This window comes from Python bivittatus, unplaced genomic scaffold (assembly GCF_059951505.1).
Source record: "Python bivittatus isolate LINGU-HERP-01145 unplaced genomic scaffold, Pbiv_v1 ctg000350_np1212, whole genome shotgun sequence".
Lineage (NCBI taxonomy): Eukaryota > Metazoa > Chordata > Lepidosauria > Squamata > Pythonidae > Python > Python bivittatus.
This window is the reverse complement of record NW_028277074.1, coordinates 2,842,849-2,859,641: the sequence shown is the minus strand read 5'-3', so window position 1 is coordinate 2,859,641 and position 16,793 is coordinate 2,842,849. Positions and strand designations below refer to the sequence as shown.

At 35.7% G+C, this 16,793-nt stretch overlaps 1 protein-coding gene across 1 annotated transcript in view; it reads left to right on the top strand.

Annotated features, from left to right (window-relative positions):
- Positions 1-16,793, top strand: part of LOC148215107 (uncharacterized) — a 137,551-nt gene that overhangs the window by 108,693 nt on the left and 12,065 nt on the right. The window lies entirely within an intron of this gene.

Here is a 16,793-nt window from a genome sequence, read left to right as displayed (position 1 = left end):
ATCTGCTCTAGTAAACACAGCTTTGGAAGTCTGTAAGTCTCCATTTCATTAATTTTACACCAATAGCTATATGCTCTGATTTTAGACAGTGAATAAATTGTATAAATTCCCAGTTCAGCTCTAATTGCAGCAGCAGAGGTCCTTTTATCTACACCCAAAATGCTTCTCAAGTGCTGGGATTGTGTTTGTTCTAATAATGAAGTGGAATTTAAGCCCCAAACGTCTGCTCCATATAGGAGCATAGGGGTATGATTATTGAGGCTAGGCAACCTGGATAACTATGGTTTTTTTTAATTTAAGCAGTAGATTCAAACGTGCCTTTGCTCTAAGTGAACTCCGTTGATGATGACAAACCCAAGATCCAGTCTCAGAGAAAGATTTTAATGTATACTTTGAAATTATTACCTAGTACTCTTTTCACTACTCATTGAATTAATTATATATGCACTATGATCAATAAATCAATGTCAACTTAAAATACTTTGTTCAAAATATCTTCCTAAAATAATCTACATTCAAATTTAAATAATCTTTTTATAATTATTGTTTTCCTTTTTCATATTATAAGTTTATCCTCCTTCTCACACTGTTAATTTTAACATAATTTGCATAGGTGCTAAGAACATCATGTAAAATATCCAGAAGATAAGCTATGATCACAACTTCCTTCAACAGAATCCTACTAAGTGGTGGATTAGTTTCTCAAGCAAAGTTTCAACCTTATAGACTCTTCTTAAAACATGGAGCAATAAAGAAGTAACTATGGAGTATTATTTTTAGAATTTCAGTTTTGTTTAGGATAATTTAATAAAAACTAGTAAAGGAAACCACAAAAAGCACATTAGTTTTATTTCTATGGTTTCCAGGCTTTATAATGGATTTTTGATACATATACAAAACAAATGTATTAATTCTCTCAAACTCTGGCTTGTTAATGCTGTGTAAGCAGTTCTGAGAGTGTACCATCATTTTACTGTGTATCATTTCTGGATTCTGGATTCTATTTGACAGTAGATTTGTTGGAACATGCATGGTTCCCTGGTCATAATCCAACAATTAAACCACTATACCAGAATGCCTTTTCTTAACTGCTTGGAAACTGAGGAAAAGACCAGATGTTCTGATATTTCCATGGAAGTGGCCTTTGGATGTCTGTATATCTGGGAGGAAAGCACTTTGTTTGAAAAAGATTGTCCTTCTAATCTTTGGTCTTAGTGAGTGTGTGGATTTATGGAAATGTTTGTTTCTTCATTTATTTGGCTGTTCAAACTTCTGTATGGCCCGGAAAGGTGTTGCTTAGACTTCCTAAGGGAGAGCCCCCAGTGTAGAAAAACGAGTTTGACTTAAGTCTTCCTCAGCAATATGACATATATTTAAAAGAAGGAATCTGGCCCTTAGCCCTCCCCCCAAATCTGGATAAGTTTTTTATAAGTTCAGTAGAGGAAGGTTCAAATGAACCACTGTATGCTTTAAAAGTATACATATCCTAGATTTCTCCCCACCATAGTTTGATTTACAAAAGAAATAAAGAAAATAGAGAAAAATACTGAATAGGTAAGAAAGAAAATAGGAAAAAGAAAAGGAAAAGGAAAGAAAAGATTTCTTTCTAAAGAAGCAGCTTCCGACTTCTTAGCAGTATTTATAAATGCATTTATATTTTGTCTTCTCTAAAATTACATCATAATTTACTTCTTTCAATAGTCTATCCTTTCCAATCATCAAAACCATAAATTGCAAGTTCATTTTCTCCTTATTTCAGCAAAAAGTCCATAAGGGGTTTCTAATCACTACAGTTCTATTTATCCATTTATAACTTTATTTAATCAAAATCTTATTGAGCTTTTTACTGTTAATTTATAAGACTTTAAAAATATTATTTTCGTCTTTTCTTTCTGCAATCCAGAAGGAAGCCTGACACACTGAGTCATTGTTTTCTTTATCCTGATGTTCCAAAGACTTCTCTTTAACTGTAAATTTGTATATCTGAAAGTGTTTAAGAAAGTGAAGGGGCTTCCAGGTGACGTTCATGGCAGACTAAGGATCTCTGAAGAAGTGGAAAGAGTGCTGCGGTGCAGATCGGCAGCAAGACAGTGAATTCTGGCCAGTGAAGCCTCTCCGGATAAAGAGAGACCAAGAGATCATCCACCTGCTCCCTGGACAACTGCTCTTTGTGAGGAGACCACAGGAATCAAAAGTTCTTGTGGTCCTCTTGTGAGTAGAGTGGCCAGGGGATGATGGAGAGCCAGTGTCCTCACAACTGCAGCACAGCCTTTTTAAGGACATTAGGTTCGCACATATTCAGCATTTTTTAAGTTGGAAACACTCAAAATCCATTTAAGCATATAGTTTCCCCATAAAAAAGGTTCCCCACCTGCCCATTGGTTTACTCCAGAGGGGCACAAGTCATTGCAGGCCTTTGAATGGCATGTTGGATTATATATCTAAAAAGTTTATGGGCAAACACAATTAAATTGAATTAAATTGAATATGATTTAATTTATATTTAAATCAATTATATCATTTATATTAAATTTTATAATTTAGATAAAACTTATGGAGAGACTCTAGATCTCAGACCCAAATTTTGGACACACTGAAACCATGAATGGAATCTACAACCTGCTTAATGTATGTTGATGGGGAGAATATAGCTAATGAACTTATTGGTTGTAGAAGAGTGGCTAGACCCCACAGCCCTCTCACATCTGCTGAACCCCTTCTTTTTTGCCTTCCCTTCCTTATGCTCTTTTCTCTTCCTCTGTCTTATCTGATACAGAGGTAACAGAGCAGATCCAATGCCTCTAGGTTGAAATTCTCATACATTAGCATAGGACTGGTGCAGTCTATTAATTTGGTATAGCTTCTTACAACTGTCTTGGAACATTGTAGTTAACAGTAAATGCATGATTTACCAGTGGGAACAAGGAGCCACTTTTGCATTTTTTGGTTCAGTTGCCTAGTAGCCAATGGCCATGGAACAAGTTCCAGTTAAATAAGTAGTGTATAATCACCAGGAATTTCACTCTCATCAAATTCAGTTCCAGGGATGAGATAGGTTTCAGGAGTAAGCTTTCCAATGATATTTCCCTTCCAGCTGTGAACCTCTGGCAGCAAAATTATCTTCAAAATATTTAAGGAAGTTAAAAGAATGATTGGAGGCTGCTGGGGCAGGGGGAGATTATACAGAAGGACAGTCTGTAATGGTCCATGCTGGGGACTTGAATATGCTATGCAATGATGCCAAGAACCTTCTTCAGACCAAATCATTGATAAAGAAGTGAAAATCTGGCTATGAAACTAAATTTATGAACCCTTGATGTAAGGGTACAATTTACTTCCCATTAATCTAATCTTATCTAATCTAAATCTAATTGATACACATTTGCAACATCATTACTGTAGAATGCCCTAGAGGAGAAAGATTTTGTGTTCATATTACCTGCTTGTCTTCTACCCATCTTTGTATTAAGCCCTAAATTCCTAATGCTCATAAATTCTAAGTAAAGCCAGGGTACCTTATCAAGAAAAGCTAGTTACTACATACTTTGTAGGGAGGTTCCAGTTATCTCCAATAGATCATAAAATACTGGAAGCTTTTAATTCGTGCTTCATTATCATATCATCATGTGTCACCTAGAAAATGACATTTATATAGCTGTAACCTTAAACTTATCTGTCACATATCTTGCTGTGTTAAAATAATATTACAACAACAGACATTTCAGGGAGGTAAGTTAGATTTCAGTGAAGGTTTCTAATAATGGATAGTGATGGGGGAACCCTTATTTGGCTATTCCCTAGAAGATTTACACAGAGGTTACTGATTTTAATTGTAGTTTACTTTTTAAAAAAGATCATATTGGAGTAACTCTAATAAATCCTTCAGTGCGAAGTAAAATCATATATATAACCTTGTGGAGCCATTCTAGGTCACCTCTTTTAAAATCAGTCTTTTATTTTGTACCCATGTTGATTACAGAAATGTAGGTACATTTGTTTATTCTGTAAATAGATACATATACAGTATCTCTGCTGAGCATAGCATTCCATGCTTGTGACAGTACAGATGTTAGTCCCCAAAACCTTATGACACAATAACTTAGTTGATTATCAGGAAGCTGTCCATGGATATTGTATTCCTATACAGCTCAGTTTGCAAGCCTAAGCATGGAAAGGGAGATAGGGACCTATGCTGGACCATGCCCTGTCTCTTCCAACTCAATAGAACTAGAAGTTCTAAAGACAGACTATACAATTGCATCTAGATAAACATGGTTATAGGCCTTACTTGATCCAGAACTATTATGGTAAGTCATATGACTGTGGTAGTCTAGAAATCTAATAAATAAACAAATAATGCTGCACAATTCCTGATCACACAAGCAACAGTGCCTGCACTCAACCAAAGTTGATTGCAATCTCTTTAGACTTTCTAGTTCAATATAGAAAGTTCAGGATAGAGAATGACATATTGACGTACACATTCCTGAATCTCATTCATGCTTAGTCTTTAAAATATGAAAAGAGCTTCAAAATACCATTCTCCATTATCTAAAAATATACATTTCCTAAATTTAGCTTTACTGAAAAAAATTAATAAGTTGCCTGAAATGTTCCACTGTTCCACTTGAGAGGTTAGTTATATAGATTTGTGACAACCGGACATCCCAAATTGTTTGTATTAATGGATCAGTTTAGATTTTTTTTAAAAATGCCACTAGTAAAAGACACATTTTAAAGGAAGTTTCAAAAGCATGAGCTTACAAGTATTCAACTAAGCAATTAGTGACAGATAGTCTTGATAAATTTGTGGCGGTCACAAAACTTAAGAGGTGACTGCATTATTGTAAAGGAAATATTTTAGATGTTTTATATATTCCACTGAATGTTAGGTACATTTTTGCACACACAGAGAGAGATACACATATTCACAGGATGTTTCAAATGTTAGACCCCATAAGCAAAGTCAGGTCCCATAGACAATTAATTATATAAATTACACTAAATGTTTGGATTGTCATTTTTTTCTAAACACTTCCTTACTCATTTGACACATGAGGTCTGAACATTCCTAAGTACAGTAACATTTTATCTGAAAAAAAAAAAAATAATAAAACCTATCGTGATTGGCCTATGGGTCCTGACTTTTGGTACACCCTCTATGCATATATCTGTGTGTGTGTGTGCGTGTGAAAGGTTACTTATCACAAAACATTGACAAATAAGAGGTGATATTCAGACCAATAAAATGAGATGACACTTTCCTTTGGGGACCATATATCGCACCAAGGGCATTTAAGTGTTTGTCAAAGACTGTCCAAATTAAATGTCCTGTGTAAATGATTAGTAGTAAATGGAACAGGTACTCCAATAAAATTATATAATTTACTTTGATTATGGCATCACCTATTTTTTAAATCTATTTGTAGTAGACCCTGTCCATCTGATGTCTGCAACATTTAAAGAAAATTCTAGGCAATATATAATTGCATTGTTTTATTAAAAATGGGTTTAATCCAGACTTATTCATGTTGAGGATATGACCACTGAAAGTTAAGGGGTAATAATAATTGATATGTTCCACTAATTTTGTCCTATTATCTATACTAAAAATAATTAAATCTGAATCCAGATTAATATGTTCAGCAAATAACAGTTAGAAAACTAGAATGTAACAAGAAACAGTTGTCAAAAATTAGGACTATTGTTTCAGAATGATGAAATTTACCCATTGTACTAAACCTTGGTTTACTGAACAAATTATAATGATCAGGTTTACACAAAAAAGCAACTCATAAACTATGGTTTACAAACCACAATAGCTAGGTTCATATGTTGCATTAAATCCAAACCAAATGAACTGTTTTATGGTTTAGTGAGATGTGTGAATTCAGCCAAAGTGAATATTCATGTAACTTTTTTTACAGTAATTTTATTAAAAATTACAAGTGCAACAATAAAAACTAACACAAACTTAAAAAATAGAAGAAAAAGCAGTAAAAATAGAAGGTATAGAAAAGAAAAAATAGAAGAATAAAAAAGAAAGAAAAAAGAATATAATAAAGAAAAAGAAAAGAAATATATAAAGGAATTACTTCCCCTTTCATCACAACAAGTATAACAATTTTAGTTACTTATCACCTTCTCTTAAAATACAACAAATGATCTCTTCTTCCCATATCCCATCTGTTATCTATAAACAAATCCTTAAAACCTCGTCATTTCAGTCCTGATGTCAGCAAAAGTTCATTAAGGGTTACCAGAAATAACAACATATCTACTTTAACCTTGATCAGATAAACTAACTTCATATTCCTCCCTTTTACTTTTAACAATCTTGATCTTTAGTCACTTAAAATACTGTCCTAAAACTTGATTTCTTTTCATTTTTTCTTTGTCCCTTCTCACAAAATTCTTTAAAGCTTTAACAAGTCATTTTTGTAAATCCAATATAGGAAAATTATCCAGGTCACTCTCTGAGTTCATTGTTTGTATATCCTTTTTAATTATTAAGACATCAGCCACTTTCTTTTGTATGTCCAGTGTAGCATCTTTTTAAAATGACAAGCATGTCATTCTTGTAGCTTGTCATTTTAAAATCCACTTTCAGATCAGTCTCAATCTTGTCAGGTGAAATTTCTTCCATAGCATCTTTTAAACCTGATCTATTAAGAGGCAGACACTCTTAAAATTAACTTCTAGGTCTATTGTTCAAAAATATCCTTCAGTATGTCCAATGTTAAAATATTTTGCTTCATTCTGTATTTGTAAGATGAATTTAAGTGTTCTTCTCCTTTAATTGTAATCTTTGGCTCCTTCTAGTTCCCTCTAGTATCCAACCTTCAAAATCCCTTCCTATCATGTTTTTTGTTTTTGTTTTTAAGAATTCAAAACAAAAGCATTTTCCCACAGGAAGGATTCTTATAATTAATTCCAAAATCTTATTTCAAATCCATCTGGACCTTTAATCCATTTGTAACTTTCCAAAATCAAAATTCTAATCACCTTTTTGCTGTTTATTCCAAAAACATATTTTTTTAAGTCCTTAAACTTGTATTTAAAACTTATTTGGCTAAGAATTTAAGGAAACTCACCCAGTGTTTTCAGAGTTATCGATCCAAAGGTTTCTAATAGCTGAAAAGCAGTTAACAAACAATTTCTGGAAATGATTAGAAAAGGAAGTATGCAAACCCAGTGTCCTTTGAAAAGGCACCGACCGTGGTTTAAGCATGGTGGCTATTCCCTCAACTCCCAGAGCTCTAAACCCACTGAAGACTGTTGTCTTGCAGTCCTTTGACAAGGAGCAACTGTTTGGAGCACTTTGGGGCAATCTCAAGTCCTCTCCTAGTCCAGAGGAATTATGAAGAGCTGGTCTACTCGCTGGCTCTTCATTCCACTGCAGTCATTGGCTCTGCTTTTAGTGGAGCCATCTTCAGTTTGCCATTTCTTCCCCAGAACTCAATATTAATGTAACTTTAAAAAAAATGTGTTTAAAGATAATGTATATTAGAAACATTACTGGTAGCGTGACATTTTGTTTAATTCAAGCAACTGCATTCACAAACAGCAATTTCTTCTTTGTAGTCTATTTATTTCAAGAGCTTCTTAATATATTGTGTTGCCTCACCAACTTCTGGGAAACTCCAAATTCAGAAGGCTTTTATTAACAGATCTGGATTATCTGGAATGGTAATTATCTGAATACTGTATTGTACTCAAATTCATTCATCAACAGATTTGGATTATCTGGAGCTGTAATTATCTGAACACTGTACTATATTCAAATTCATTTATTATTATCACAGAACTGAAATATTAGATGAAAGGTCATCTGGGCAATTATACCATGGAGTTATTTTGCATTTCATAATGCTTGTACATTGCTATTATTCATATCTAGTCAATTAAAAAAAACCTAAATAGTTCTTTTTTAAAAAAATCTCTTTGCCATGTATATATCTATTCAAAATTCACTTAAGAAATATATTCCCTATCCCAGATGCTAGTGATTAACAACATGGGAGGAATGTTGTTTGACTAATCACTACTGGAAACATAGTGTTAAACTAGCCTTGTCAGAAACAAATGTGGCTATAAGCTACCAGAGATTTAGTTGAACATGGCTTAAACTTATTGTTTCTAGTAATTTCAGAATGATAGATATATCAGACAATTGATAGTCTTTGAATGGGTTAGGGTGATGAATGAGTGATGTTACAGAATTTATACTGAGTCTTGCCTGAAATTAATAATGCTTTTTACAACACTGCTGCCGTGCAGAAAAGCCTTGGGCTTCCTTTTCTTTCATACTATCATTTTGGCAGTTGGAGACAGTTGCATGTTTACATTCTCTGCATCCCTCCTCTTCTCTCTAGGTAACTCCCATAAATTATTTTATTTATTTTATTTTAAAAGGCTTATATTTCCTGCCTAATGGGCTTCCCCAATCCCAGAATTCTCAGAATTGGACATGCTGGCTGGGAAATTCTGAGAGTTGGTCTACATATTCAGAGAGTGTCCAGATTGTGGGAGGTTGTGCTAGACTAAAATTTTAGTTCAGTCTAATGTTGGATCTAGTTTTGGAAGCTTTAGGAAAGATGTTCTGAGTACCCTTGTAAATACAGTTATCTTTTATTAACCACTATTATTGCATTGATCCATTTTTTTCTCTCCTCAGAAGTATAAGATTATTGAGATTATTGCTCTTTTTCTTTTTCTTGGCATTGGCAACTAAGATGAACAGGCAGCAACAGCAATAAAGAGAAACACTGGGTACAGACTGGTATTGCAGCCAATATCTGAGCCCTAAACAAATGTCCAATGATGCCAACCTCTGGCACTATCTTTGAGAAGTAGTCCTTATGCTCTGACATAATGTAACTTCATAATTCATAACCCTAACATACACTCATCAATTACTTTGTAAAAGAGACAGATATATGTTCAATGGATAAAGCCAATGAAATGAAGCATACAGTTCTGCTGTGAAGTATTCTGGCATGAGGTAGCTAAACAAAACTAGCAAACAGAGCTATGCAAAGAGGAATGACCCTTTTTGTTAAAGTGATATTTTTCAAACACCATGACTTACTTTTGAAGGAAGAAAATTGTATCAAAGCACTATCTATTGTGATTTGTAGAACAGTCTGAAATGTGACAAGCTTATAAACAAAAGAAATTAGTGCAAACTTCTCTCTTTCATTGACGCCATTGCCCATGAAGGTTAATATAGTAATACCAAGTCCATTATTTTTGAACATAGTAATGGAAAATGTCCTATTTAATAAAGTGGGCATCAAGATCCTGAAGAGGTTCCACAGCTATCTGTCTTCTATCTTTAATTTTAATTAACAAAACAAATGGACAGTAAAGCAAAGAATCAACATTAATCTCTAAATCAAAAGGATTTACATTGGGATTACAATTAATCACATGCATGAAATACCTTATTTAATAGGGTGATGCCCTTAGTTACTTTGTTTAATCACTAAAACAATTCAATTTCCAAAATTAGAATTTGGATCTGTTCCAAATATATCCCATTAAGATGATCAATTTGGTAACAACAGTGACAGAAACCCTTTGAAAAAGAAATTGCAGACTTTATCTTCCTCTGCATCAGGCAGACATGCATGGAAGTATTTATACATGCTTCATAGGAACTGGAGCTAGGTCACAGAAGTTATGGAGTAATTGCATTCAAAGGTTGATTTTTAGGCACTAAGACACAGATTAAAAATAATGTTAGTACTTTTGTAATGCCCTGTCAATATGCAGTATGACTTCCTAAAGATACATTTCTTATAGAGGTGATACTACCACTTTCTAAGTTGCAAGATGTATTGCATCAGTTTAACTTCCTAGGTTCAGCATCCCACATAACAATGAACAAGTAGTAGAGAATACTGATGGAAGCATATTGATATCAAGACAAACATGCCCTGATGAAAAACCAAAGAAGGGAGGGTTTGCTATAGAAGCTTAGTGACCTAGCTATGTAAGATTTCATATAAGCCCTTACCATTACAGTCAGGGTGAACTACACTGAACTCCATAGGGTTCAGATCTCCCAATTCCTGGTTCGTTCTCTTCTTCTCTTGTACTGAGTGTAAGAGGCTTTTAGAAACCAAAGGGTCAGGGCCATTTCTAGGTCAGCCATTGACTCCACAGATGGGTTTCACCCATTTTGTCTCCCATGTTGTCATGGCTGACACAAAGGGGCACTTCTATCACTACCACCACCAAACTGGTGAAAACACAATAACATCATCCTCTATCACCTCAAAAAAATCAAGCAAAGTCTACAGAACATGACCAAATGAAATTTGGACTCTTCTCTCTTTCACAGGAGAAGAAAAACTCAGGAAATTTGAAAACAGACTTCAGCACAGTATTCAAAACTGTGTGCTGCTTCAGGTACTAGATTTCCCAGTGCAACTAACACCACAAAATGGATGTAATAATAAAATATGAAGTCACAATGTGTTTTTCAGTGATAAAAACTTAATAGCAAGGGGAAAAATCTCAGCCAGAGACTCTGCTCCATGACTTGCACAGTAAAGCCCAAATATAATAATTATAAGGACCATAACCAGGTCTCTCTGAGGTAGTAGGAATCTACCAGTGGAAATGAACTGCATTTTTTTAAAAGTAGGCAAGCAAATGATCTCTTAAGCACCTTTTCCCATCAACTAGAACTCTTTGGGCTTATGAAGCAAGAAAGAAGATGTTCTGAGGTAAAAATGTTGTATTCTGCTTCCTCTTTAGATAGCAATGGATATTACTTCACTTGCTGCACTTTGGAGCTATTGATTTCAATAGCTTACTGAAGTTTAGAAAAGAAGTGGAGGCAAGTTGGACATAAAACTGACCAACCACAGGGAATCTTTATTATACAGCCTATTGTGTGGCAGCAATGACAGTGCAAATAAATCTCTCTACCACCATTGCCTTTGGATACTTCTGTACAGCCCAGTTCAGTTCTAGACTTCTTACTGCTAAGTCCTCAAAATTGCATATAGTATGTTTTACCTGAGATCTACAGTAGGTGCCAGTCTTCTCAAGACTTTGGTGTGTCCCCTCCTTATCCCATTGACTATCAGAACTTTGCAGCATCAATGTATTTCACAGCAAGTCACATTGGTGCCAGGTTCAACTCAGGGTAACACTAATTTACTTAGGAATAAGAAGAGTCCTGCTGGATCAAGCCAATGGCATTCAGTGTCACACAGCCTGCAATCAGATGCATTAATGAAGTTCACAAGCACAAACAGGAGGACAATACCTTCTTTCAACAATTCCTGCCTTGCAGCTGGTATTTATAGTATGCTGCCTTTATTCTGCAGGTAATAAACAGACTCCAGCACCCACTGACAGCTCAATCCTCATTAGTTTTTCCAGTCCCATGATAAAACTATCACCATATTTAATGGCAGTGAAGTCTACAATGTGTTTTGTGAAGTAAAATACCTTTTTTTATCTGGACTGCATCTCCCCACATTTTAGTTGCAAGAGATGACCACAGTTACACTGTGAGAGAAGAACTCTGTATTCTTCATTCGCATTTCCATAGATTTTATATATCTCGATTGTGTCACTCCTTAACTGCCTTTTCTCCAATGTTAAAAAACCAGAACAAAAATCCTATAAATGCTATACCCTTTTCTTGAAGAGGAACTGAGCTGCCCCTTAATCATTTTGGATGCCCTTTTTTAAAATCTTTTCCAGGTTTACATGCTTTTGTTATGTAGCACTAGACAGCCTGGCGAGAAGTCATATTTAATATTGGGGTGAGAAAGCTGAACAGGCATGATCACATTCAGCATGTTAGTTAAGTGGGCTGATTTTTGTGTTTGCTTTTTAATTTTATCAGTTTTGGGGGTGGAGGAATGAAATTGCAGCTTGCTTTGTTTTTGTAACTGTGTAAACCACAGCATCCACAGCAAGTCACAATGAAGCCAAATGACAACATATGGGATGACATCATCAAACACACACTATTTGCATCCCAATGTCTGACATTAGCATGTAAGTTGCAGCATGTGTGTGATGACATTGTAATAGACATCATTCATCTCCTCCGGTCCCCTGAGGAGTCCCTATGTGTATAAATCTTATTTGTGGTGTTACACTACAGTTTTCATGTGTTTTCCACTTCAAAATGGTAAGAAGCATTGCCATCAATTTTCAGCAATCACATCACTGAATTTTGGAGACGGCTTTAAAAGTTAACAAGTGTTGTGGGGTACATGCCACCCTGAGACACTGATTACTCACTGCTGATCTACATCATTATACAAAAATCACACACACACACACACACAATTGCCTGTATTTTGGATAGGGCTATTTATGTTGTAAAGTTAAAATAATTATATTTAAGCATTGGCTTGAACATACTCAATATACTTTGTACATTACATATGGTATCTTACATGAACAAAACTACCCTTACAGATACAGGAAGCGGGAGACTTTGTGGTGTCATGCACAGGGCAAAAAGCCATAAAAAGGGGGCAGCTCATGATTAGCAAATTCTTCTGAAGTCTCAGATGGCTTTTACAGTTGTGTTTCTCTTTTCATTCCTTATCCTCTGGATAGCTAAAGAAATAAAACCATAATTTAGAAGAATAGTTCATCTCCTTCCCAAAGGAACATCCCGGCTCTGAAAGATAGCTGAAAAAATATACCAGGTCTTGGTGTTAATATTCAAGTATTTCCTCACCAAACAGAGCAAGCAGATAATCTTCCCCTCACAACAAGCCAACATATGGTGCTTCTACCTTGCTGATTATGTCAAAGTTTATTAGTTAAGAAGCACAAGTCTTCTTTTAGAGGAAGGAACACAGGTGCCTGCAATTAATACTGCTCATCCCCACTAGAGGAATGTAACTTAATTCTGAATGTCTTTATCAGAAAGAAAGGTTCTTCATGTAAATAAATAACTAACTCACAAATTATGTTATTAGAAAGAGACAGCCTTGGAGAGACTTGGAATAATGCTGCTTCTTGTTTTCTTTCCATAGTTAAAGATAATTGGAGCCAAATGAGTAAAAACAATGCAGCAAGGGCAAACAGGAAAATCCCAGCCCTTTAAGGAACTCAAATAAATTAAGCCAATCAGCTGTGGATGAAGAATACAGTGTGTTCAATTAATATAAATGGGATAGCAGTCAACTGCAAAGCTCCACTGAAGCACAGATGAGATCTGGGAGGATGGGGGGGGAGGAGGTGGTAACAGATGTCCTTTTTAAGTTGTGTAAGTACAAACAGCCTAGTAGACTAAACTGGGTCAAAGAAAAGAGGGAAAACATAGAACCTGAAGGCTGTATCATGGAACAGCAGTGGAAAAGGAAGACTGGCACTCTTTTGACTTCTGTATTTTACAACAGTTCCAAACAAACCTATTACAATACCTTCCCCCCCCCTCTTTAAAATAACATTACATGGTTCCCTTCTTCTCATATTCAACCCTCTTTAATCAGCAAATCCACAAATCACCAGTTCATTTTTTCCCCATCTTGTTTTAACTTTTTCAAATCATGAAATAGCTTTTTTCTTTCTTGTGGAGTGTTTGCCCCATTTACATTCTGCATTAGGCATTTAAAATCCATATTTATGTTGTAAATTTAGAAAAGTCTATACCTGTAGCACCCAATGTCTCTTCCTCAGTTTCTTGCTGTATTTGCTGCATAGCTCTTTCTTGTTGGTCCACTTGCATCTCCTCCAATTCCTCTTCAAACCTTTCAAGGAAGTCTCTCACCTTTTGGACTGAATTAAGTCAAAACGTCTGCTGCTTAAAAATTAAAATCACTCCTTCCAATTTATCCCAACAAAATTGTGTCTCTTTCCGTTTGTCAGTCAGAAAGGTATATTCTTGTTTCTCACACAAAATTCTAATAGGTATTTCTGTGAACAAAATTATTTCTGAATTATTGATTCTCAGCTTAGTATTAAAATGTTCTTGTAGGACCTGATCTCTTGTCTTCTTCCTGACAAAGTGCACAAGTGTGTCTCCCAGTACATTTCTTAACTTTGCCTAGCTTGTATTAATTCTGTACACCTTGTCCACTTCTGCATCCATATGTTCATCCCATTCTGAAAATTTTGTTAAGAATTCAACAATTCTCTCTCTGATATCTTCACCAGGTTCCTCCAGAACAGCTCTCAATCTCAAGCAAAATTATTTCTCTCTTAATTCCAGTAGTACCACATTATCTAGATTTTTTTCCCATCTCTTGATTTATTTGTCTTGTTTTCCAAAATGTCTATTTTATCTTTAATTTGTTTAACCTCTCCACTCATTTGTATTATAGATTCTTCAATTCTTTTGTTCATCTTTCCCTCCATATTTGCAATTTTCTCCTCCATCCTCCCTTCAAGTGTAGCCAGATCTCTCGACAGATTCAGTTACTGATATTGTCACTTTCTTTCCCAATTCTTCAAACATCCTTTGTATGGCATAGGATATAATGGCATAATCCCTTTTTCTGTTACTTGCTGTGTTAATGAACCTCTCCTCCGTTCTGTAGTTTTTGTTATTTTCCTAGTAGTAGCCATTTCTCTTTTTTAATTTATAATCCACAAAGGGTTAGGGTTACTCTTTACCTTTACTCTGGCATGATGTCATGCCATCCTCTCAGCCATCCTTGAAGGCTGATCCAGGAAGATTCTTTACTCGGAGAGACAATGTCCCTGTGACTCTGGACACATAGAAACAACAGAGTATGTGATTCTCCAGTGCCTGTATTACAGAGACATTCATACTAGCCTCATCTCACCTTTATTGTATAAATACCCAGGGCACACAGGACAATTCTACACCTCCCTGCTGCTTTCAGGTACCAACCCTGCTACAACATATAACGCTGCCAGGTTCTCTGCAGCAGTTATTAAAATTAATCAGATTATGACCTGTGCCATAAATTAATCTTAATGAGCATCTAGTTTGTCATAGTACAGTGCTCTGCAATTTGATAAAGTCTGTCACTTTATGCCCCCCCCCCCGATCTAATACTCCTACCTCTCTTTTTAGATTCCTTCTACATATATACTTTCTGTTTTATATCTTTTAGCTTCCCGAGGACCTGGGATAGGCAGATGTTGTTTGATGGTGTTAAAGGTACCATTGCAGGATATAAGCTGTTCCAAGTAAAGCTGCCTTTTGCAATAGACTGATGGTGATTTTGTCAATGCCAGTGGTCTTCAAGTGGTCCTCCAGATGTTTTGGGATTGCACCTAAGGTGCCCATTACTATTTGTACTAGCTTTGCTTTCTTTTGCCATAGTTATATTACTTCTATTTGCAGATCTTTATATTTTGTGATTTTCTCCAGTTCTTTCTCTTCTCTTCTGCTGTCTCCAGGTATTGCAATGTCCACTATCCAGACTCTTTTGTCTTTCTTATCAACAATTGTTAGGTCTGGGGTAGGTGCTTGTCTGTTTGAATTCTAAAGTCCCAGAGCACTTTAGCTTCTTCATTTTCTATTACTTTGTCTGTTTTGTGGTCCCACCAGTTCTTGTTTGCAGGCAAATAGTTATTTCTTGCAGATATTCCAATGCACCTTTGTTGCTACTTTGTCATGCTGTTGTTTGTAGTCAGTATGTGCAATCTTCTTGTAGCAGCTAGCTAGGTAGTCCACTGTTTCTTCAGCTTCTTTGCAGAGGCAGCTTTTGCTGTCTGTTGCTGTCTTCTCAATTCTGGCTTTGTGTGCATTTGTTCTTAAGGCTTGGTCTTGTGCAGCCAGAATTAACCCCTCTCTTTCTTCAACTTTCCTGCTCTTAGCCATTGCCAGGTCTTGTTGTTATCTGCTTTGCCTGCTAGTTTTTTGCATACTGGCCTTGCCAGTCTCTTTTCTATTCTTCATTTGGTCTTTCTTGTAGGCCAGTTTGGTCTGTTCAGTATTCAGTAAGCCTTCATGGTGTACTAGCTTCAGTGTATCTTCTTCACTGTCCTTCAGATATTCTTCCAATGCCCTTTTTTCTTCTTCAACTGTCTGGTGTACTTGTAACATTCCACACTCACCTATGCTCCTTGTAAATAGAGTCTGTCAATGTTGCTGCATGGATGAAGGGCATGATTTATTGTCATTATTATTCTGGTCTTCCTATCTAGGGTTTTTAGTTCAGTTCAGAGTCTAGTCCATTATTCCAGCTGTACATCCAATGTCAGGAATTGCCCAGGTGTTAATGACTTTGATGACTTTCTGCCACTTAGTTTGGACTTTAAGATCTTCTTCACTCTTCTGATGTATTCACTACTAACCTTCTTCTTGGCTTCAGTGTGCTTGAAGTTGTCATCCTGAAGGATGCCCAGGTATTTGTAGTGATCTTCTTCATCTAGAGTCTTGATGTTATTTCCAGTGGGTATCTTAATTCCTTCAGTTTTCATTATTTTTCCCCTGTTGATAGGCAGGGTGGCACATTTGTCTAGTTCAAACTCCATTGCAATATCTTGGCTGTATATTTGGACCGTGTTGAGCAGTGTTTCCATTTCAGATGATGTTTTTCCATACAGTTTCAGATCATCCATGTAAAGGAGGTGGGATAATCTGGCAGATGTTTTTGATGTTTCATAGCCATGGCCTGACTTGTTCAGTATTGTTGACAGAGGAAATAAAGGAGAGGCTTTTTCTTTTTCTTTTTCCTCTATATTCTTAGTTCTTTAGTCCCATTTGGCGCTCTGTAGTCCTATGGTTACATGTTCTTTCACAACTTTCCCTTATCTCTTTGTTTCATGAAACCAACCAATTGTCCCTCTTAGCATATTTAAACAGTCCTCATTCCCATGGAGAT